This window comes from Spermophilus citellus, assembly GCF_964194105.1.
Source record: "Spermophilus citellus genome assembly, chromosome: 8".
NCBI classification, from domain to species: domain Eukaryota; kingdom Metazoa; phylum Chordata; class Mammalia; order Rodentia; family Sciuridae; genus Spermophilus; species Spermophilus citellus.
Genome location: NC_138189.1, coordinates 90,734,833 through 90,760,262, shown reverse-complemented (window position 1 = coordinate 90,760,262; position 25,430 = coordinate 90,734,833).

Genomic DNA, 25,430 nt, shown 5'->3' with positions numbered 1-25,430 from the left:
CAAAACTCAAATTGGAATGGATCAAAGACATAGGAATAGTCCTGAAAACTTGCAACTATTAGGAGAAAACATAGGGTCAGCACTCCATCATATTGCTACAGGCAACAACTTCATTAACAATATCACTAAATCTAAAGAAATAAAACCAAGAATCAATAAACAAGGTGTCATTAAAAAAAAAAAAAAAAAGCTTGGGCATAGCCAAAGAAATGATTAAGAGCTTGAAGTGAAAGTCTACAGAATGGGAGAAAAATGTTTGCTAGCTGCTCCTCTAATGGTATTATTATCCAGAACATATGAAGAACTAAAAAAAAAACTTAACATCAAAATTAAATGAATAAATAACCCAATAAATAAATTGGCAAAAAACTAAACAGAAATTCTCCCTCAAAATAAGAAACACAAATGGCCAACAAATAAACCTATTTATGTTCAACTTCTTCAGCAACTAGGGAAAGTGACATTTAATTTCATTCCAGTCTGAATGGCAATTTTCAAGAACTAAAAAAGTAATAAATGCTGGGGAGAATGTGGGGTAAAATGTTAACTCATACATTCTATTTTGTACTGCAAATTAGTACAAGCACTCTGGAAAGCAATATGAATATTCCTGAAAAAAACTAAAAATAAAACCTTGATATGAGCCAGCACTCCTTGTTACTCTTCCAAAAGAACTAAAATCAGCATACTATAATAATACTCCCATTTCAATCTTTATAGAAGCACAATTCTCAGTAGCCCTTATAGAATCTGCCCATATCTGGGTTGGATCAAGAAAATTGGGGAGATACACACACATTTATGTGTGTGTGTGTGTGTGTGTGTATCCATAATACAATGGATTTATCCTCAGCCATTAAGAAGAATGAAATTATGGTATTTGCTGATATATGGATGGAAATAGAGAACATCTGGTAAATGAAATATCAGACTCAGGAAATCAGGAATTGAATGTGTTCTTTCATATGTGGAATCTAGAACAAATTAAGGGAAAGAAGGTAGGAGGCAGGAGCACATGAGAGGGAGGAGGGCAAGAATATGAAGAAACCTTGGATTTAGCACATCATTTTATATGCATATGTAAATATACCACAAAGATTCTGACCTTTAAGCATATGTAGAATGCATCAATCAAAAATGAATAAAGGAATGAAGGGAAGATAAGTAAATTAGAAGACAGAGAATAGAGAGGGAAGGAAGAAGGAAGGAAAAGGGTGGAGAAGGAATTAAAACTAAATACCACACATGTATGCTTTTGTTAAAAGGTACCAAATTAACTATGTATAATTATAATTCTATAATAATAATAATAATAATGTGAATGGTATTAAAATATGTAGGTTGTATAGATTTTTTTAATTTTACCCAATTATGTGCTAATTAGAAACTCATTTAAAATTAATAAGTGGATTAAAAAGTTAAAAGATGATTCATGGCTGCAGATCTTTTCACTTGCCTATCCCTCACCCAGGGCTGTAGTGCCAAGGAGAAGACCAAGCTGATACAGAGGTCCAAGCTGGTCAAGGAGGTCAAGCACCACCAGTCTACCTGCAAGAAGGCTGTGACCAAGCAGGGTGTCCAACTCTCTAAAAATGTTGTGTTCTTAGTTGTGTGCAAGAAAGTGGTTGTAGGCCTTCAGTCCATGTTGAGGATCATTTCAAACATCTTGCCGAAACCCTACACCTCCCACAAAAAATTGTATCTGACAAAGGATCATTGGGAGAAAGTGGAGCTGGAGGTGAGATCCATTAACCTTAAGACTTGGAATTGTTGAATTAATAGCCAGAACAATTAACCCAGGAAGTTAGATATTTTACCTGAAAATGAAGGGAAATTACTTCTGGTACCTTGCTGAATTTGCATGTGGTGACGATGGTGAATAAATGAGATAATTCGCAAGGAATATACCAAAAAGGCATTTGACATAACCAAAAAATAAATGTAACTCACACATGCAGTCTGATAGAACCTGTTCTTGATATTTCTGAATTTACTTGGAGGTCCTCAATAACCCAGAACTTGCTTGCACACTGGCCAAAGGTTTATGATGAGTCCATTGAAAATCTTGATACACCGAATGAAGACTCATGCAAAGATAACATTCTCATGGTGTAACTGTTTAGACACAACATTAAAAATATTAAATAATGCAAGAGAAGAACGTGATGTGGCAAATGTAGGTGAAAACTAAGTACAAACAGGATGTCATCCTTCTTCCTTTCAAGTAACCTTTTTAAACATCCCCATTCCTTATTCCACTTGGATTTCCTATAGCAAAGAAATCCATCCATGTGTATAGAATCAACTATAGTCTTTCCTGGAAAGACCCCACCCCTTAATTTGTATTTGTCTTGGCCTTCCTGGCATACAGTTGCTGCTGTAGGAAAATATTAATACAGACAAAAGTGACTTCCTTCAGTAGAGAACTAAGAGTATAAATGCTATTTAAGTGATCTGAACCAGTTCTGCAAGTGATTGGGTTTTGTATTACTGTGAAGATATGAAAATATACTTAACTATAGTTTAAAGAATATTCTACATGTTGTTGTTTTAATTTCTACACTTGTTTCCTTATTCTTCTTTGAGGTTTTCCTTTCAGTAAGCAATTTATCTATCTCAATTCTGTATTTTTTTTTAGTAGAAATCCAGAAGTGTTAAATTGAAAGGGGAAAACAGTTGATATTTCTGGGTTGGGGTGCACAAGTTAAAATACCTCCTTTATATTACATATCACAGAGGTCTTATTTATCTGACAATATGGAGTTTCCTTATTCACCATTCAATTGATTGACAATTTCCTTTCCATTTACACAGAAAAAAAGAAAGATAAAAGATGAAGCTAAAACATTCAAATCTATGCAAGAATGGCTGAATTAATGTGAGATCAAGTAAACTTCAGAGGAAAGATAATTATAAGTGAGAGAAACAGAGAGAGACAGAAAGAAGAAATACGTAATTATAGCTGAAGACTTCAACACTCCTCTCTCAAAAATTGATAGAATAACTAGACAGAAAATCCACAATGATATAAATAATTTAAAGAATACCATCAATCAACATGATCTAATTGACATTAATATCCTACAATAGAACAATATTCATTCTTTTAAGCATATGTCATATGCTTAAACATATAGCAAGAAAAAACATTTTCCAGGAAATAAAATAATGCAGACCACATCATAAACTACAAATAAAAAACCCTAATACACTAAAAATAAACAACAACAAAACAAACTAGAAAATCTCTACCTGTAAACTGAACAATTTGTTTTAAATAATTCATAAATCAAAAAGGAAGTCTTGGGGAAATCATTTTTTCCCCTTGTACTTGGAAAATTTCTTAACCACTGGGCAACATTCCAACCCCCTCTTTTTTTTTTTTTTTTTTTTTTTTTTTGGAGACAGGATCTTGCTTAGGGCCTCCTGAGATTGCTGAGGCCTGCCTTAAATTTATGATCCTCCTGCCTCGGCTTCCTGAGTCACTCACTGCGATTGCAGATGTGTTGCTATGCATTGTTGGGAAATTTTTTAATATGAAATATTATTATAATTAAGTACAACATATCAAAATTTGTGTTATAAAACTAATGCAGTCATGAGAAGGAAATTTACAACGTAAAATTTAATATTATGAAAGAGAAAAATGTCAATGTGGGACAATAATCTAAAATGCCACCTAAGAAACCTAGAGAAAGAAGAGCAGATATAATTATGCTGAGAAGAAGAACATTATGAGTAAGAATTGATGACATTGGAAAAGAAAAAAAATAGAAAACTAATGAAACAAGAAGCCTTTTCTTTTTCAAATAACAATAAGATTTATTAACTTGCAGAAAGGAAATGAGGTTAGCTAGATACCAAATAATGAAGAAATATTCTAAATAACTGGACAAATTATTTCTTAACTACACTTATAAGCAAACTTAATTTGTTACCTTGGAGAGATTCCATTCATTTTGTTTCTGTGTGTCAGTTTATAAGATCACACATTCTGTGTTGCTGTTGTTACTTACTTGTTAATGCTGTACATTGCAATGACTGATTTTTCAAATACTGAACCCATCGGCTCATGATGTATTCTGCAGAATTCTGTTGGTATTAGGCTACCAGATTCATTAAAAACATGAAAAGTGTCCCCTCTACTTGTATTCTTTAGAAGAGATTATGAGGAATTGGTGTTATTCCTTAACACATGGTATAATTATCCATCAAAATCACCTGGTTCAAAAGATTGTGTCATGGGCTGGGGATGTGGCTCAAGCAGTAGCGTGCTCACCTGGCATGCGTGCGGCCCGGGTTCGATCCTCAGCACCACATACCAACAAAGATGTTGTGTCCGCCGAGAACTAAAAAATAAATATTAAAAATTCTCTCACTCTAAAAAAAAAGAGATTGTGTCATTGGGGTCTTATTATATTATGTATTCAATTCACTTAACTGTTGTAAGGCTATTTCAGTTATCCATTTCATATTGGAAGTTTGTGTTTTTAAAGAATTACTTGATTTTATCTAAGTTGTCATATTTTTGTGTATCTAGTTGTTTATCATATATAATTTTTTATTTGTCAATTAAAAATTAACAAAAATAAAAACAAAAAAGGAAAATGAAAATAGTCATAGTGATGCTTATGTTTAGAGCCTGATTTAAGTCAGCAAGAAATCAGGGAAATTTGAACAATTATTATAAATTAAGATATTATTGTTAATTTGTGGTATGATTATAATATTATAGTTTAATATGTCCTCAACTTTTAGAGATGCATATTGAAATGTTTACAGATGCAGTGATAAGATTTTCTTAAAATAATTCAGTGGAGGGCAATAGTCAGTGTTTGAGGATATAAAATGTAAATGCTAACCAAGTCTCAATAATTTTTAAATTTTGAGAGTGAAAGGTTTTACCAACTCTTAAATTTTGCTTACTGGTACTTTTCCATTTTTAAAGCTTAAATGAAATGTATGTTTGACTCTGGAAACATTTACAACATTGACAAATACCTGAGTGATGTTACTGATTATGCACAATCTATTACAGAAGGTATATTTCAAATACAGAAGTAAAAATAAAATTAACACAAACCCAATATTAACATAGTCCAATGCTAAGAATAATTCCTCACTATAAATATAAAAATTTAGATACACAAGCAGGTCTTACATACTACCCAGAATTAAGAATACCCATTGTTATATTGGGCTAAATTTTATATTTTGAAAATAACTATATTTTAATTTTTATCCCTAAATAAATGCTAACATGAGATAGTTATTCTTACTCTATCATCTTGTTGAAATTCTCTATATAAGATATTATTCTATTTTTTTTAAAATTTGGCTTCTGTACCTCAGTTATAAATTGTGTAATTATTATAGATGTTTCAATTTGAGGATAATAAAATATCTGAGATTTTTGTAAATAATGAGATGTCAAAATGTGAACTTTAAGTCAAGGTGCTTAGCAATAAATATATCTTTCATGTGATAAAATAATTTTATATTAGATTATAATTTTTTCAGTATTCACTGCATAACAGTGTTTTTTAAAAAAGAGAGAGAGAGAGAGAAAGAGGGAGAGAGAGAGAAACTTTTTTAATATTTATTTTTCAGTTTTCGGTGGACACAACATCTTTATTTTATTTTTATGTGGTGCTGAGGATCCAACCCAGCACCCTGCGCATGCCAATTGAGCGAGTTATCACTTGAGCCACATCCCCAGCCCCTGCATAACAGTTTGAAAATTGCTAATTATTCTCATTTGGCACATAAATACAAATATATTACAATGTCATGACAGTCTAACTTCCTCATTGTTGATTCTATTCCAGAATCAACTTTTCTAACATGACTCATAAGGAACACTGAATACTTTCACACTTTATAATTCTTTATAGAAAAAAGGTACGGCATTATATTCTGCTGAAGTGCCATATAAAAATTGCTTTTCTAATACTTATACTTTCCTGTATTATCCTTTATTATGCTGTAACAGTGTAAAAGCCCTTATTTTTGTCATATTTTGTTAAAGAAAATCATATACAAAAATGTTACTGTGCACCCTTGATTAGCAGTATCCTTTTCTATGTTACTGTTACTCTTTGTCATATTAAAGAATTTTATAGATTACATGCTGAAAAAGTTCAACAGAAAGTAACTTAAATTTTTTGTATGAATAAGCACACAGATATAAAAGATATCATAGTATTATTGTTGCCATCCACAATACAGTTCATTCCAGGGAGGTAACCAGACGAGGCAATGAGGGGATGGAGAAAATACAGACTGACACAAGAATAGAGAAAAGGCTGGAGCTTGGTGGGAAAGCCTAGCTCTGGTGAGGCTTGACTGACCACAAGCAATCTCAGCACCTTTATAAGTTTTATCATTATAAGGGTTATTGTGAGAAAGTTTCTTCAAAGCAAGCAGGAGCCAAGGTCATGAGTATGAGCAGCCCAACTATGATTATCTGCTTGTGCCCACAGCTTTCTAAACCCAGCCACTGGCATCTGAAACTCAAGGTCAAGAACTGAATAGCTCTATACCACAGAACCACCTATAAAATACAGCGTCACCATAGCAACAGAGCCATCCCTAGGGTACCTCTCCAGGAGAGTTCTCCAGAAGGGCATCACCTCTGCCATAGGACAGTTTGCAACCTATGGTTCAGTTGCTGCTCTGGACACATTATTTTATTAAAATAAAATGTGTTCCGTTTTATAAAAATAATTTCTTAATATAATTCAATTTTGAATTAGTGAATGGCATATTGTAAGACTGTGATGTTGCTTTCTTTTGCTAAGCCACCAAGATTTGAATGTGTGTGATACCATTTGTTCCCACATAATTAATTATATTAGATAATTTAAATTTGGTATTTTTTTTTGTTTTCAGTAAATATAATCTTTGTCAGCAATATTAATCATCCTAAATAAATGTGAACTTTTTAAAAAAAGCACTTTTTAAAATATTAATAATTAAAAATAAAAGTGATCAAGACAGTGAAGGAAATTTAGAATAATCTGAGTTCATAAAGGAGCAATTAGTCAATATACTTGGTACCAAATAAGCTTCTGAACAACAACCAAAACACTTCATGAATAAGTAGTGGGCAACAGTATTTTTTTACGTAGTTTTTATTCATTTATTTATTATATACAATAAATTCCAGATATGTATATGCATATACATATACATATGTGTATATGTACATATATAATTTGTATGAAATATAAGGAAAGACATATAGGCAAATAATGCAAACAAAACTACATTGTGTGACTGGAAATTCATGTAGGAAGAGTTATAATAAACTGTAAGAACACATACAAAGACTGACTTATGTACGAACTACTTACAGTATTTTCTTACATGTTCCTGCCTGAGGTAAGAGGATCAGACTTGGAGCCATCTAAGGGAAGCCATGCAAGGATTCTACAGCAGGGGACCTGGGAGACAGGTGTCTCATCTCTATGACTAATTTTGATGCTTAAGTGTTATTCAAGTAAAAATAAAATTTGCATTAATATGTAGATAAAATGGCAATTAAGATATTAAAAATGAAGATGATAATGGAAAAAATTGATACAATAAAATTGTACATAAAGAAGCTTTTTTATTGTTTTCTGAAAAGAAAATTTTCTGCAAAACAATTCATTCCTATAAGTCAAAAATTCTTTTTTTTAAATATTTTTTTTATTGGTTGTTCACAACATTACAAAGCTCTTGACATATCATATTTCATACATTAGATTCAAGTGGGTTATGAACTCCCAATTTTTACCCCAAATGCAGATTGCAGAATCACGTCAGTTACACATCCACAATTTTACATAATGCCCTATTAGTAACTTGTATTCTGATACCTTTCCTATCCTCTACTATCCCCCCTCCCCTCCCCTCCCATCTTCTCTCGCTACCCCATCTACTGTAATTCATTTCTCTCCTTGTTTATTTTCCCATTCCCCTCAAACCTCTTATATGTAATTTTGTATATCAATGAGGGTCTCCCTTCATTTCCATGCAATTTCCCTTTTCTCTCCCTTTCCCTCCCATCTCATGTCTCTGTTTAATGTTAATCTTTTATTCCTGCTCTTCCTCCCTGCTCTGTTCATAGTTGCTCTCATTATATCAAAGAAGACATTTGGTATTTGTTTTTTAGGGATTGGCTAGCTTCACTAAGCATAATCTGCTCTAGTGCCATCCATTTCCCTGCAAATTCCATGATTTTGTCATTTTTTAGTGATGTGTAATACTCCATGGTGTATAAATGCCACATTTTTTTTTTATCCATTCATCTATTGAAGGGCATCTAGGTTGCTTCCACAGTCTAGCTATTGTGAATTGTGCTGCTATGAACATCGATGTGGCAGTATCCCTGTAGCATGCTCTTTTAAGGTCTTCAGGGGATAGTCCGAGAAGGGCAATAGCAGGGTCAAATGGTGGTTCCATTCCCAGCATTCCCAGGAATCTCCAAACTGCTTTCCAAATTGGCCGCACCAATTTGCAGTCCCACCAGCAATGTACAAGTGTACCCTTTTCTCCACATCCTCGCCAGCACTTGTTGTTGTTTGACTTCATAGTGGCTGCCAATCTTACTGGAGTGAGATGGTGGTCTTAGGGTGGTTTTGATTAGCATTTCTCTGACTGCTAGAGATGGTGAGCATTTTTTCATGTACTTGTTGTTTGATTGTATATCCTCTTCTGAGAAGTGTCTGTTCAGGTCCTTGGCCCATTTGTTGATTGGGTTATTTGTTATCTTATTGTCTAATTTTTTGAGTTCTTTGTATACTCTGCATATTAGGGCTCTATCTGAAGTGTGAGGAGTAAAAATTTGTTCCCAGGATGTAGGCTCCCTATTTACCTCTCTTATTGTTTCTCTTGCTGAGAAAAAACTTTTTAGTTTGAGTAAGTCCCATTTGTTGATTCTTGTTATTAACTCTTGTGCTATGGGTGTCCTATTAAGGAATTTGGAGCCCGACCCCACAATCTGTAGATCAGAGCCAACTTTTTCTTCTATCAGACGCAGAGTCTCTGATTTGATATCAAGCTCCTTGATCCATTTTGAGTTAGCTTTTGTGCATGGCGAGAGAAAGGGATTCAGTTTCATTTTGTTGCATATGGATTTCCAGTTTTCCCAACACCATTTGTTGAAGATGCTATCCTTCCTCCATTGCATGCTTTTAGCCCCTTTATCAAATATAAGATAGTTGTAACTTTGTGGATTAGTCTCTGTGTCCTCTATTCTATACCATTGGTCCACCTGCCTGTTTTGGTACCAGTACCATGCTGTTTTTGTTACTATTGCTCTGTAATATAGTTTGAAATCTGGTATCGCTATACCGCCTGATTCACAATTCCTGTTTAGAATTGCTTTTGCTATTCTGGGTCTTTTGTTTTTCCATATGAATTTCATGATTGCTTTATCTATTTCTACAAGAAATGCCGTTGGGATTTTGATTGGCATTGCATTAAACCTATAGAGAACTTTTGGTAATATCGTCATTTTGATAATGTCAGTTCTGCCTATCCATGAACAGGGTATATTTTTCCATCTTCTAAGATCTTCTTCTACTTCTCTCTTCAGGGTTCTGTAGTTTTCACTGTATAAATTTTTCACCTCTTTTGTTAGGTTGATTTCCAAGTATTTTATTTTTTTGGAGGGTATTGTGAATGGAGTGTTTTTCCTCATTTCCATTTCAGAAGTTTTGTCGCTGATATACAGAAATGCCTTTGATTTATGCATGTTGGTTTTATACCCTGCCACTTTGCTGAATTCATTTATTAGTTATAGTAGTTTCTTTGTAGACCCTTTTGGGTCTTCTAGGTATAGAATCATGTCATCCGCAAATAGTGATAATTTAAGTTCTTCTTTTCCTATTTTTATGCCTTTAATTTCTTTTGTCTGTCTAATTGCTCTGGCCAGTGTTTCGAGCACTATATTGAATAGAAGTGGTGATAGAGGGCATCCCTGTCTTGTTCCAGATTTTAGATGGAATGCCTTCAATTTTTCTCCATTCAGAATGATGCTAGCCTGAGGCTTAGCATAGATAGCTTTTACAATGTCAAGTTAAGTTCCTGTTATCCCTAGTTTTCCTAATGTTTTGAACATAACAGGATGCTGTACTTTGTCGAATGCTTTCTCTGCATCTATCGAGATGATCATATGGTTCTATTGATGTGGTGAATAACATTTATTGATTTCCGTATATTGAACCATTCTTGCATCCCAGGGATGAATCCTACTTGATCATGGTGCACAATTTTTTTGATGTGTTTTTGTATTCGATTCGCCAGAATTTTATTGAGGATTTTTGCATCTAGGTTCATTAGAGATATTGGTCTGTAGTTTTCTTTCTTTGAAGTGTCTTTGTCTGGTTTAGGAATCAGGGTGATGTTGGCCTCATGGAATGAATTTGGAAGAACTCCCTCTTTTTCTATTTCCTGAAATAACTTGAAAAGTATTGGTATTGATTCTTCTTAAAGGTTTTGTAAAACTCCACTGTATACCCATCCAGTCCCGGGCTTTTCTTGGTTGGTAGTCTTTTGATTGCTTCTTCAATTTCATCCATTGATATTTGTTTGTTCAAATTGTGTGTATCCTCCTGACTCAGTCTGGGCAAATCATATGACTTAAGAAATTTATCGATGTCTTCACTATCTTCTATTTTATTGGAATATAGGTTTTCAAAATAATTTCTAATTGTCTTCTGTATTTCTGTAGCATCTGTTGTGATATTGCCTTTTTCATCCCGTATGTTATTAATTTGAGTTCTCTCTCTTCTTCTCTTCATTAGCATAGCTAAAGGTCTTTCGATCTTATTTATTTTGTCGAAGAACCAACTTTTAGTTTTGTTAATTTTTTCAATAGTTTCTTTTGTTTCAATTTCATTGATTTCCGCTCTGATTTTAATTATTTCTTGCCTTCTGCTACATTTTCTGTTGTTTTGCTCTTCCTTTTCTAGGGCTTTGAGATGAAGTGTGAGCTCATTTATTTGTTGGTTTTTTCTTTTTTTGAGGAATGACCTCCAGGCGATGAATTTCCCTCTTAAAAATGCTTTCATTGTGTCCCATAGATTCCGATATGTTGTGTCTGTATTTTCATTTATCTCTAAGAATTTTTTGATTTCCTCCTTTTTTGTCTTCTGTAACCCATTGATCATTCAGTTACATATTGTTCATTTTCCATGTGGTGTAGGATTTTTCCTTCCTTCTTTTATCATTGATTTCCAGTTTCATTCCATTATGATCAGATAAAATGCATGGTATTATCTCCACCCCTTTATATTTACTGAGGGTTGCCCTATGGCATAATATATGGTCTATTTTTGAGAAGGATCCATGTGCTGCTGAGAAAAAGTATATCCACTTGATGATGGTTGATATATTCTATATATGTCAGTTAAGTCTAGGTTATTGATTGTGGTATTGAGTTCTATAGTTTCTTTATTCAACTTTTGTTTGGAGGATCTGTCCAATGGTGAGAGAAGTGTGTTGAAGTCACCCATAATTATTGTGTTGTGGTCTATTTGATTCTTGAACTTGAGGAGAATTTGTTTTATGAATGTCGCAGCACCATTATTTGGTGCATAAATATTGATAATTGTTATGTCTTGTTGGCGAATGGTTCCTTTTAACAGTATATAATGACCTTCTTTATCCCTTTTGATTAACTTAGTCTTGAAGTCGATTTTATTCGATATGAGGATGGCCACCCCTGCTTGCTTACGAGGACCGTGTGCATGGTATATTTTTTCTCATCCTTTCACCTTCAGCCTGTGAATGTCTTTTCCAGTCAGATGTGTCTCCTGGAGGCAGCATATTGTTGGATTTGTTTTTTTAATCCATGATACCAGCCTATGTCGCTTTATTGGAGAGTTTAAGCCATTAACATTTAGAGTTACTAATGATATATGGTTTGTACTTCCAGCCATGTTTGATTATTTATCCTTTTTTTAAAAAATTTACTTTGTTTCTCCATGATTATCTTTCCCCCCTCCCTCTGTCTTTACCGAGGCACTTCCCGCTGATGGTCTTGGTTATTGTTTTACATTTCTTCCTCATGTAGTGTTTTGCTCAAGATGCTTTGCAATGCTGGTTTTCTGGCTGCAAATTCTTTTAACTTTTGTTTATCATGAAAGATTTTTATTTCATTGTCATACATGAAGCTTCATTTTGTAGGATACAGAATTCTTGGTTGGCATCCATTGTCTTTCAGTGTTTGAAATACATTGTTCCAGGACCTTCTTGCTTTCAGCGTCTGTGATGAAAAATCCATTATTAACCTTATTGGTTTACCCCTGAATGTAATCTGCCTCCTTTCTCTTGTAGCTTTTAATATTTCCTCTTTGTTCTGTATATTGGATATCTTCATAACAATGTGTCTTGGCGGTGGTCTACTGTGATTTTGTATGCTCGGTGTCCTGTATGCATCTACAATTTGTATATCCGTTTCCTTTTTTATTTCTGGAAAGTTTTCTGTAATTATTTCATTCAATAAGTCAAAAATTCTATTGGTTCACTTTTAAGTTAAAATATTTCTCTGTAAATTTTAAATTAAATAAGACAATTTGTTTTCACTGTCATTGATCATCAGAGTAACATCTCTTACTTTTGTTTATTTTCTGAGAGTTAGTTCTGTGTTTTCTATAAAAAGAAAATTATTAGATGGTTAAATTTTGCATTGGAATAAGAAATCTTAATGAATTTGAAATTATTTATTCATGCTATTTTATTTTTGAAGTAGATGTGGTATCACAAATAAAGTAATCCACACATGAGTACCATATCATTCTTAATCTGAAAGTCTGCTTTTATCTTTATAAATCTATATTAAAGATCATATCTACCTCAGTAACAAAACATAGTTCATAGAACTCTTCCTGTTTATGGGTCTCTGTAATAATATTGGACTAGTAGATCATTTTAAATTTAATATGGAAGCTGTAATAATTTCTATCAATCATGATAGATCAAATACAAAGTCCATTTTGCTAGAAGCACAGATTGCTTCATACAAAGGCGAACCAGGAGAGTTATATCTAAATATTTATCACAAGTATTTTGAGTTAGTGAAGTTATAATCAACCCACTATTAACATAGTTATATGTGTGTGTGTGTGTGTGTATGTATATATAGAGAGTTATATATGTGTGTGTATATATACATAGTTATATATATATATATATATATATATATATATATATATGTATGTATATGGTTACATACATATATACATATAGTTATTTGTGGAAATATATATAAAACATAATTAAGTAACATAAGAATTGATTGACCCATAGTTGCACAAACTACATATCACACAGTACAATTTGATATATCATGTATCTGAGTAAAAATATAATATTCTAATTAGATCAATAGACTTGCTAGTTACTTGTATTTTGATTTAGCTTTATTACCCATTGACAGATATGGATATTACTTTAGTTTCTTTATATTCTCAATATTAAATATTTCATTTTCTATAATGTCATACAAAATATTTTCATCATTTTGTGTGAACTAGTTACTTAAGGAAGATCATTTATGGACCTATGTTCATCCCTTTGTCTTTTCTAAAATGCATTAATAATATTTATAAATTACAGGTACAGAAACTCTACCATGCCTTTTTCATGTTGTGGTAGTGAAGGGTTGGTTTGCCTGAGCATTTCAGAAAAGACAAGTTAGGGTAACTTAACTCAAGAAGAGGTACATTGAAAAGAAAATTCTCGGGAGATTCTAGATATATTTCAACTTTGTGATCCATTATTCTAAGGTGTTGTCATTGTTCTTAACCTCTCAGGTCCTTCCATTTTTACAAAAATATGCCAAATTTAAAATAAAGAGAGGAAAACATTAAAAGCTGCATGGTCATCAGTGTCAGGAAGGGAGACCAGACAATATAACTTTTACATGGGTACAACTATTGAGATTTCTTTTGAGAGAGAGAGGGAGAGAGAGAGAGAAAGAAAGAGAGAATACAGACATAAGGTGAGCAACCAGTATTATTGGGCACACATTTATTTGTTCACTTAATTATTCATTCATTTTTATAAAGCAGGTGATATTATTTCCAAGATTAACCTGATTTATTCCAAAATAATGTCAGGAACAATGTAAGTTCTATAACCAGGGTAATAAATGTTATTGCCAAGATCCTAAAAATCAAAGCAAAAGTCCAGATAGCTTTGACTGATTAAAACTTATAAATACATCACCCCCCACCCCCCACTTTTTTTTTTTTGTACCAAGAATTGAATCCAGGGGCACCTAGCCACTGAGTCACACCCCGGACCTCTTTTATATTTTATTTAGAGACAGAGTCTTGCTGAGTTTTTTAGGGCCTCACTAAATTGTTGAAGCTGGCTTTGAGCTTGCAATACTCCTATCTCAGTCTCCTGTGCTGTTGGGATTACAGGCATGTGCTATTGCACCCAGCTGAGAGATCACTGATAAAGGGCTGAGAAAATATTAAAGATTTTCCATGTCCATGTACCTTTTGTGAACTTTGCATATCCTTGGTATACCATGCAAAGAATGCAGGCTTCTAAAACTCACTATTGAATATTAGAAACAAAAGTAGTATTTATAGTTTATTTTTCCAAAAGAAAGAACTTTCCTTCCATACAATATTTTTTTTCTTTTCCTTCTGTACAATAAATCTCATTCCAATTGACAATTACAGACTATTGTTTGGGGGGAAGTTTTATATTTCTACTTATTTAATTCCTCCCATTGTCCATTACATTTATTAATATTGGAGATATTAACTGCTTTTATGTTTGTGTAACCTCTTGTGAATTATTAGTATTATTTATACATATGGAAAAGATCTTGCTCTACTTGTATTTGTTTACTCAGTTAATTTTAGTAAGGCAGGATTAAGTTGCCTATGAATCCTTTCTTTAATATGAGGATTTGCTCTCCACTTCAAATTCATAAAGTTGTATTTGAATGTCTTTTATGGTACTTCTTATATTTATCAGTTTACCTAGTCATTTACACATGTATGAATGTGGTTTTGTGTGTAATTAAATCTGAGATTGATTTTCTGAAAACACACAAGCTTTCTCATGTGTTTTTCTATTCACTTATAGCATAGTATCTTATGTGTATTGGTTGCCTACAAGTATTTATATAGTAAAAAAAAAATTTAGGAAATGTATTTGGAATAAAGACACTCATTTATGGTTATTGTATAGCTCTATGGAGGCCATGTAAGTTTCTGTAAGCTCATTTTAAAGACATCTATTATATTATACAATGTTATACACTTAAATTGTCTTCAGTTGACATTACAAACACAGAAGATATCATCATCTCTCAAAGATTATTTTTTATTTTTATTTTTAGTTGTGGATGGACACAATATCTTCATTTTCTCTATTTATTTTTATGTGGTGCTGAGGATCAAACCCAGTGCCTCACACATGTGAGGCAAGTGCTCTACCACTGAGCTAAAACCCTAGTTCCTCAAAGAAATTTTTAAATTCCATTTTTCTTCCTAATATTAAAATCTGGAGTTTCTGCAAAAGTGAAGTCATTAACAAATACCTTCAAATTATATGTAAGAGACTGGAAACTTATTGTGGATAATTATATTTAAATTAAAACTACCTGCAGTTGTGATATTTGCAGCTACTGAATTTGGCAGGTGGATCTGATGCACAATAAAGAGTCTCTATACAAAATAGTATTTACTTTCACAGTAATATCAAAGCAAAGTGAAAGATTAGAGAGAAAGAAAAACTGCAACACCAGGGTGGGGGAAAACACTGACACCTGAAGTCATGTATCGGGGAGTCCCAGGGCAACTTTTCAGGGTCCTGATTAGGAAGTTCCAGGCAGAGTGTTCTCTCCAAAGTCTTATTCCCAGTGGCAATCTTAAATATAAGTTAGAACAAAGAAAGCTCAGTTTTAACAACCTACATGACCTAGTGATCTCCTCAAGGACATTTCATCCCCCAAGGATTGGCCTGATCCCTGAAGACAGTGTTTGCTTTGAGGTACATGAGTTCTGGTGAGGGAGCCAGACCCACCAAAAAGTTTGCATTCTTTGCGTGCTATACCAAGGATATGCAAAGTTTACAGATGTACATGGACAAGAAAGAGCTTTAATATTTTCTCAGCCTTTATCATTGTTAAACTCTTTTCCACCTCTGTTTATAATGACTTATTTTTTCAAATATACCACAATGTTCACCCAATATTAGCATTTAATGTGATAATTTAAGAGCTAAGATTTATGTTATATAAATTAGGTTTTCAGGCTCTTGATGCAGACTATATTTTCTGAATGATGACAAATATTTTATAAAATAATATTTTAAGTAAATGAATTGTGTAAAATTTGTTTGCACAAGTAAAATAACTAACAAGTTATCAATATATATTATCTAATGATGTTAATGTATTAATGTTATAAGGTTAAAAAAAGATTCATTTAAAAGTGACATATCACTAGAAACTCAAAAACACTTGAAATTCAACATATTATTTTCTAAATGTTAAAGATAAAATAATTTTACTCTATATTACAGATATCTATTTCAACACAAAACCAATATTTCTTTTAAGATAAATGAAGATATATTATAGAAAGTATCATTTATCTTTAATTTTTTAAAAGAATTTCTCTTATATATACTTTTTACTTTTTAAAAATTTATTTATTTTTTAAAATTTGTTCTAATTAGTTATACATGACAATAGAATGCATTTTGACACATTATACACAAATGGAGCACAACATCTCATTCCTCTGGTTATAGTACTAAAGTAGTCACACCAGTCTTATAATCATATATGTCCCAAAATACGAATGTTTTCCCTGATAAGCAGATGCTGATCCATAATGGGGATGAGGTAGGGAATAATTAAGGAACTTTGAATCATATATTCTTTTTATCAAATTATAATGATAGAGAATGATGGAAATCAAACAAATAAAATATCAAAATCATTGTGCCCTTATCAGCTAATGATATGATTACACACTCATACTATATCTCTATCACCCACTCTAAAACACACACATAGACTCAATTTTATTTTCCAGGGCTACCAACTAAAACTTCTGTTATCAATTTGTTGATTCCTTCCTGATTTGTTCATCTTTAAAATTTTATATACACAAAATTATGGGTGTAGTTGAGGAAGAGCAGGTGTAAAATTGTAATAGATATTTTTTAATAATTTTCTTCCAAAATCCAATATTATTCTATATATTGATCAATAAAACACTTTTTTCATTTTAATAATGTAGCATCACTATTTCCCACATTATTGAGACACATAAATCTTACTTTTATATATTTTTTATAAATGTATAAACAAAAGCCAGTTTTTACATCCACCTATCTTCATTCACTATTCACTGTTTTAGTTGCTAGAGATATTACAGGAACTAATCTGAAACAATCACAGCAGTTGGATGCCATGTATTTTATATTGGGAACAGTGAAAGCAAACTGAATAGGGTGACATTCAAGAAAAGGACTGAAGGAAGTGAGATGTTAACATGAGATCTAGGAGATAAAATTTCTGAGTAAGAATAAGAAAACAGCCTTTTAGTCAAGAAAAATCCTTGAAATGTGAGATTAAATCAGAGTGATGACAAGGGGCTAGGTTGTTACAAATTCAATTTTAGCCACTGGAATAGACTGTTGGTTATCACTCTATAGTCAAACTTTTCACTGAATAATTTCTATAAATGACACATTTTAAATTAAAACGTGAATTTTAATTCACATTTGCCAAAGTTTAGAGTTATAAATAAATTTTTATCATTAAATTGTAAGAACAACAAATCGGCATCTGATATGAAAGACAACCTATATTTATTATATAATAATCAGTAGATATAAATAATGAGACTCTGAGAGGAGGGGCCAAGAAAAATTTGGGGATCATTATCATATAGGTTAAATAAATAGAAAGACAAATAGCAAGAATGGGAGGAGTCCAAAGAAGGAGCCTAGAAAAACCTCTGATGTTTAGAGTCCTTGGAGTGCAAAATGAGTAGAGGTAAGAACAATTTGACAGAATGTGAAAGAAAGTAAATGAAAACAGAGTCAAACTTTTGAGTCTTGATCAATACTCATAAATGCAATGGAGAATATATAACTGCCATTCAAAAGAGACATAAAAAAGAAAGTCTGACTACAAAGTTTGGATAAATATGTTGGAAATAAATGTATTGCAGGGCTGGGGATGTGGCTTAATCGGTAGCGCCCTCGCCTGGCATGCATTCTGCCTGGGTTCGATCCTCAGCACCACATACAAACAAAGATATTGTGTCCACCGAAAAACTAAAAAAAATATATATATATTAAAAATTCTCTCTATATATCTCTCTCATAAATAAATAAATAAATAAGTGTATTGCATAGTGTTGATATACATTTCAGAAGAAATATTTTTAACTTTATATAATTCCGTACATAGAAAAGTCAGTTACAATATTTGTGGATTTTTAACATAAAAACCAGTTTTATTTCAAAATTCTGATATCATTGGTCTTTTAATGTAAGTATCCTATTGGAATTCCTCTAATTATTTCCCTTCTCAGCTTTTCTATGTTCTTATTAGGGCAACGTAATGATATATGATTGTGGTTCATTTTGACATATCCTTACAGGCACAAAATAAAATGTGTTCAATTTAGACACCAGTGCTGCTTCTTTCTCTCCCCTACTCCTTCCCTCCAGTCCTCTTCCTCTACTCTTCTGTTTTCCTTCTATTTATGTATTCTTAGTTGATATTTTATAACTATACATAAAAGTGGAACTCACTGTGGGATATTCATAAATTTACACTGCATAACATTTTCATTTTCATTCCACAGTTCTCCCATTTCTCATCCCCCCTGATCCCATCTGCCCATTTCCTCTACTACACTGATGTCCCCTTTATTTTCTATTTTTGTGGGATCTATCCCCCAACCCATTTCCCCCCTACTTTTCTTTAGTTTTACCATATAAGAAAAAATATTTGCTTCTTGATTTTCTGAGTCTGACTTACTTCACTTAAAATAATGCTCTCTAGTTCCATTCACTTATAAACAAATGACATAATTTCATTCTTCTTCAAGCCTGAGTAAAGCTCTGTTGTGTATATATACCACATTTTTTTATTCATTTGATTATTGACAGGTACCTGACTGAATCTATCACTTGGCTATTGTGAATTATGCTGTTAGACACACTGATGTGTGTCTATCACTATAGTATGGTGATTGTAAATCTTTTTAATTAATACAAAGTAGTGGATCATATGTTGTATCCATTTCAAGTTGTTTGAGGAAATTTCATATTGCCTTCCAAAATGGTTATATTTATTCAGTCACAAACAATGCATGAGTGTACCCATTCCCCAACATTCTCTGTAGCATTTTGTAGTTTTTGATGATTGCAATTCTAAATGAAGTGAAATAAAATCCTAATTTTGTTTTGATTTTAATTTACCTGATTGCTAGGGATGTTGAGCATTTCTAAATATATTTGTTGACCATTATTTCTATTTCTTCTTTTTAGTAAAGACTGTTTTTAGTAAAGTCTTTTGTCTGTTAACTAGGCTATTTATGGGTTTTATTGTTTGTTTGATAGGGGTATTAAATTTGGAGGGTTCATTATGTTTTGTGGACATTAATCCCTTATTGGAGAACTAAATGGCAAAGATCTTCTCCAATTTAATAGTTCTCTCTTTACATGTTTAATCATTTCCATTGCTGCTCAGAAGCTTTTCAATTTGATGGCATCCTATATATTGAGTATTGGTTCTGTTTCTTAAGCTTCAAGAGTCTTATTGAGGAAGTCAGTGCCTGCACAAATATGTTGAAGTAATGACCCTGTTTTTTTTAGTAATTGCAATTTTTATGGTTTAATTCCTAGGTCTTTGACCACTTTGAGTTGACTTTTGTGCAGGGTGAAAGACAGATATATTGTTTCCTTTTTCTACATTAGGATATCCAGCTTTCCCAGCATGATTTGTTTAAAAGGCTATTTTTCCTCTAACATATGTTTTTGTCACCTTTGTTGAGTCTCAGAAGACTATATCTATGTGAGTTTGTGTCTGTGTCTTCTATCCCATTTGTCTTCATAACTGTTTTGATGCCAAAACAATGCTGTGTTTATAACCTTAGCTCTGTAGTATAATTTGAGATCTGATATTGTGATGCCTTCAGCATCACTTTCTTGATCAATATTGTTTTGGCTATTCTGAGGCTTTGAGTCTTCCAAATGAATCTTAAGACTTTAATTCTAGTTCTGTGAACAATGCATTGGTGTTTTCATCGAGACTGCAGTAAATCTCTATAATGTTTTTGGTAATAAGGTCATTCTAATAATATTAGTTCTGCTTATCCAAGTACCTGGGAGGTTTTTCCATCTTCTATGGTCTTCATCAATTTCTTTCTTCAGGGTTCTATTGTTTTCATTGAAGAAGTATTCCATCTCCTTGGGTATATTTATTAGCAAGTATTTTATATTGTTTTATTTCACTTTAATTTACTTCTATTTATTTTTTTTTGTAAATGAGATAGTTTTCCTGACTTTTTTCTCAGGAAGTTTATTAATAAAGTATAGAATAGTTATTGATTTTTTTAATGTTGATCTTGTATCCTCCTGGAAATTTTTTATCAGCTATACAAGATTACTGATGAAGCTCTTTTGGGGGTCTTTTTGGTATAGGAGTATGTCTCAGCAAAAGATAATTTGACTTCTTCTTTTCCTACTTGCAACCCTTTAATTTTCTTCTCTTGTCTGACGTCTTTTTCTAGAGTTACAAGAATTATATTGAAAAAGAGTAGTGACAGTTGACAACCTTTCTCATTTTTTTTATTTCAGAGGAAATGCACTTTTCAACATTCACTATGATATTGGCTTTAGTTTTCTCATGTATACCCTTTATAATGTTCTTACAGTATTTTTGAATGCAGTTTGGTAATATTTTATTAAATAATTTTGCATCGATATTCATCAGGGATGTTGATGTGCAGTTTTCTTTCCTTGATGTGTCTTTATCTGATTTTAAATTCAAGTGATATTGGCTTCATAGAATAAATTTTGAAGTGTTCCTTCTCTTATGAAATATTTTGAGGAAGATTGGCAGAAATTCTTCTCTAACGTTTAATAAAACTTTACTTAGACTCCATCTGGGCTCTTTTTTTTTTTTTTTGCTGGAAAGTTTTAATTGCTGCTTCAATCTCATTGCCTGATATGGTTATGTTTGGCTTTTTAATGTCTTCATGGTTTAATTTGAGTATGTCATATGTGTCTAGAAATTTGTCATGATCATCCAGGATTTCCTGTTTTTTTGGTGTATAAATTTTCAAAATAGTACAAATTTTCAAAATTTGGATTTCAGAAGTGTCTATGGTGATATCTTCTTTTTATAACTAATTTTGTTGATCCGAGTCTTCTTTCTTTTTGTTAATTTGACTAATGGTTTATTAATCTTGCTTATATTTTCAAGCAACCAACTTTATGTTGCATTAATCCTTTGTGTTTTTTAATAAAGTCTCAATTTAATTAATTTTGACTGATCTTAATTATAATTGTTTTCTCCCTTCTACTAATTTTACAATTAGTTTGTTCATGAGTTATTATTTATTTTTTATTATTTATTTGAGATCTCTCTAAATTTATAATGTCAGCACTCAACACAATAAACTTTCCTCTTAAAGCTGCCTTCATACTGTCTTCAAGGATATGATTTGTTATATCTCTGTTCTCATTTTCTTATAAGAATGTATTTCTCCCATCATTTTTTGCATGACACCTTCCTTCCTTATTCAAACATCTGATATTTAATCTCCAAGGGTTAGGAGGATTTCTATTTATTTTTAATCTTGTTACTGTCTTCTAGATTTTTTTTATTATCTGATAAAAGAAATTCTCTCTCTTATTTTCTATTCACTAAGATTTGTTTTGTGTCCAAGAACATGTATGTTTTAGAGACAGTTCCACATTCAACTTAGAGGAAAGTAAATTCAGTTGTTGAGAGATAGAATATTCTATAGCTGTCTGTTATGGCCAATTGATTGATAATATTTTTTAGTGCCATAACTTAGTCTTTAGTCTTAACTTAGTTTACGTCTGGATTACCTAGGTATTCGTAAGTGAAATGTGTTGAAATTACCCAGTATTATTAAACTGGAGTCTACCTTATTCATTTATTGAGTAGAATTTGTTTTATGTATGTAGGTACACCAGTATCAGAGGCATATCTACTTATGATTGTTATATTTGTTCTTAAATGATTATCCTAACCAGTATGAAGTAACCTTTGTGCCTTTAGATTATCCTGGATGGAAGTCTACTTTTTCAGATATAAGAGTATCTAGGGTTGTTTGCTTTTAATCTCCATTTGCATGGTGTAGCTTTTTTCATTCTTTCACCTTCAGCATATGGATGTCTTTGCCTATAAGGTAAATATATTGTAAATAAAATATGGTTGAGTCCTAGTTTTTAACTCATTCTTCTAATCTATGTCTTTTGCTTGGAGAGCTTAGACCATTTACACATTGATATTCAGTGTTATTACAGAGAGATGGTTTATATTTTCTGTCATTTTGATTTATTTCTGGTGCTTAATTTGGGCTTGTTACTCCTTTAACTAACTATCCTGTTTCTTGGATTTATCTATATATTGGCTCAGATATTTATTTTTCTTTTCTTTTGTGTGAAATATTTCACTGGTTTTGTTTTGTCATCCTGGCTTAATGTTTATGAATCATTTTAGTTTCTGCTTACCACAGAATGCTTTTGTTACAGCTTTAATTCTGATGGATAGTTTTGCTTCATAGAGCAATCTTAAAGTCTTGGCTGAGAAATCAATAATAATTCTAATTGACCACCATTAAATTGGACCTACAACTTTTCTCATGTGGATTTAAAAATTCTATTCTAGTTCTGTGTATTAGGAATTTTACTTATAATGTGTCTTGAAGAGAATATGTTTTTAATGAGCTTATCTATTGGGGTTTTAAATGCCTATATTTGGATTTCCATAATTCCTGTGTTGTGAAATTTTTTGTTATTTCATTGAAAAGGCCATATTTATTATTTTATTTTACATTCCAGTGCCTCAATCTATACCAATGATTATTATATTTGTTCTCCTAATGTCATTTCAGATTTCTGAATATTATAGTCATGGTCTGTTATCATCTCTTCTTTATTTATGAATTTTATTTTCAAAATCATATACTTTGTCTTCAAGATCAGATAATCTATCTTCAAAGTAGTCTAAACTGTTGGTGATGCTAATTTTTAATTTTATTTATTAATTATTTTATTTCCAAGATTTCTTTTTGGTTCTTTTTAATAATCCCTATAACATTATCAAAATGTTTTTTTTTCACTTTCTGTATATTCTCCCTTAGCTCATTATTTAGATCTTCTTTTAGTTCACTGAACATTTTATTTACCAACTTTCCAATTCCTCTTCTGATTTTTCTTCCACTGTGGTGACAACACATTTGTGTGTGTGTGTGTGTGTGTGTGTGTGTGTGTGTTTTGTGAGTTATTTGGAGTAGCTCATTAACTTCATTTTTTATATTTTTAGCATTTCTACCCATCTTCTGAAATACTTATTTCTTCTACTTTTATTTATAAAAGGGAACTTTTTAGTGAGGTGCATTTTCTATATTATATTTCTTGCATTGTGCAAATATCTTGATATCAGTATTTTCACTGAATTTGAACTTGCTGCTTTGTCCAGTATCTCACACCAAATTGAGAGAAAATACTAATCCCCAGTACTACAGCCACTTTAGAACAATACCTTATACTAATAAATCTTTCTAAAAAAACTTATTAACAATATTCTCTAGTAGTTCACTAAACTGAATGATAAATTGGAGTGAGTTTCTTGAATTGATTGAGAAATTAAATCATAAGGTAATTAAAAATTATTTTAAAGTGTTGTTGGCCCTTTGCTCAGCTGTTTTTCCACTGTTTTGAATGTGGTCTGAGGAGGAATTGAAACTTAATTCTTTTCCCTCTACCATATTCTGGGAGAAAGTTTTGTGGCTGTTGTTGTTGTTGTTTTAATAGGGGGTTTTCTTTGTGGGATTTAGTTACTGTGCAATTTGTTTATTCTCAATTCTGACCTAAAGTGGTCACAATTGTTAGGGGAATCTGTATGCAAGTTTTACTGCAAGGTTTCACATCCCTCTTGGATGGACAGCTCTAATAGCCCCCTTCTTTCTGGGAGTTTCAGATCATATTATAGTGGGGAAGAGAGTGTAATATGTCCACCTATCCTCCACCCCTTTCTTTGCTTAGAAGAAATTGCTCAGAGATTTAATTGGTCTCAGTTTCCAGTCTCCACTCACAGTATCAGCTAGGTTCCTAATTCCATAATTCAGATCACCTGTTTCAAGCTAGTCTCTTCCACTCTACTGAACTTTGTAGAATCAATTCTCCAGTGGAGATAAAGAAGTTTGGGTATGAAGCCAAAAATGAAGGTTGGTATATTCAAAGATGAGAAGGCAGAAAGTTAAAGCAGTCATGCATAAAAGACCTACAAAGGTAGAAAGTGAAGAAATATAAAATAAAGAAAAAGATATTTTTCCATTTGAAGGAAAGCTGAGGAGAGTAAGAATAATAAAGGAAGCAAACAAGTAGAGGAAAACAATAGCAACTCAATATTAAACAACAAAGCTAAAAAATATGAACAGAGATAAACAACCCTTTCCAAAATGTCAATACCTCTAATAAAAACAAAAAAATAGTAAAGATTAATAAAAGTAAAATGATAAATAAGGAAAAATGAAAACCAATAACGTGTATATGAATATACCTGAACCAATTAGGAAACATAGTCAGAATTAAATGATGCTGCTGCTGCTGCTGATGATGATGATGATAAAGAAATTTTTAGTTATTAAATTTTCCCACTGAGGTTGCTGAAGTTGAGTTTTTACATCCTGTTCTACATGTCCTTCTGTACCTTACTTCTTGGGCTATACACTTCTTGGAGCCAGGACTGGGTGGTATTAAACCAACATTCTTTGGTGATTTTTTTCCACCCTAGCCTGCTGGAGTGGATTGAAATGTAGCTGGTTAAAATGGCTCTCAGGTTCTCCACATACCAGTATGAGGAAAAAAAAAATCAGAAGTACCTTTGATTGAGTACTTTTCTGCATTCCTTAGATTTCTTTTCTTCCTGGTTAGAAGTGATACAGAAATCTATTTGGGAAATTCTAGCTGCGGTTGTTGAGTCCTAAATGGAACTTTGGACCTTTGTTTTGGGTATACTCCAGAGCAAAGAAATCCCTCCAAACTCAGGGGTGAGTAGATATCAATCTTGGCTGGGCATTTGAGTTTTTAGTGTCTCCCTAGAGTTCTATCTCAGGGTGATGTTATAGACCTCTTTGGATGGATGGTGCATGACAGGTCTCCTGTAGCCTCCCAACAACTCA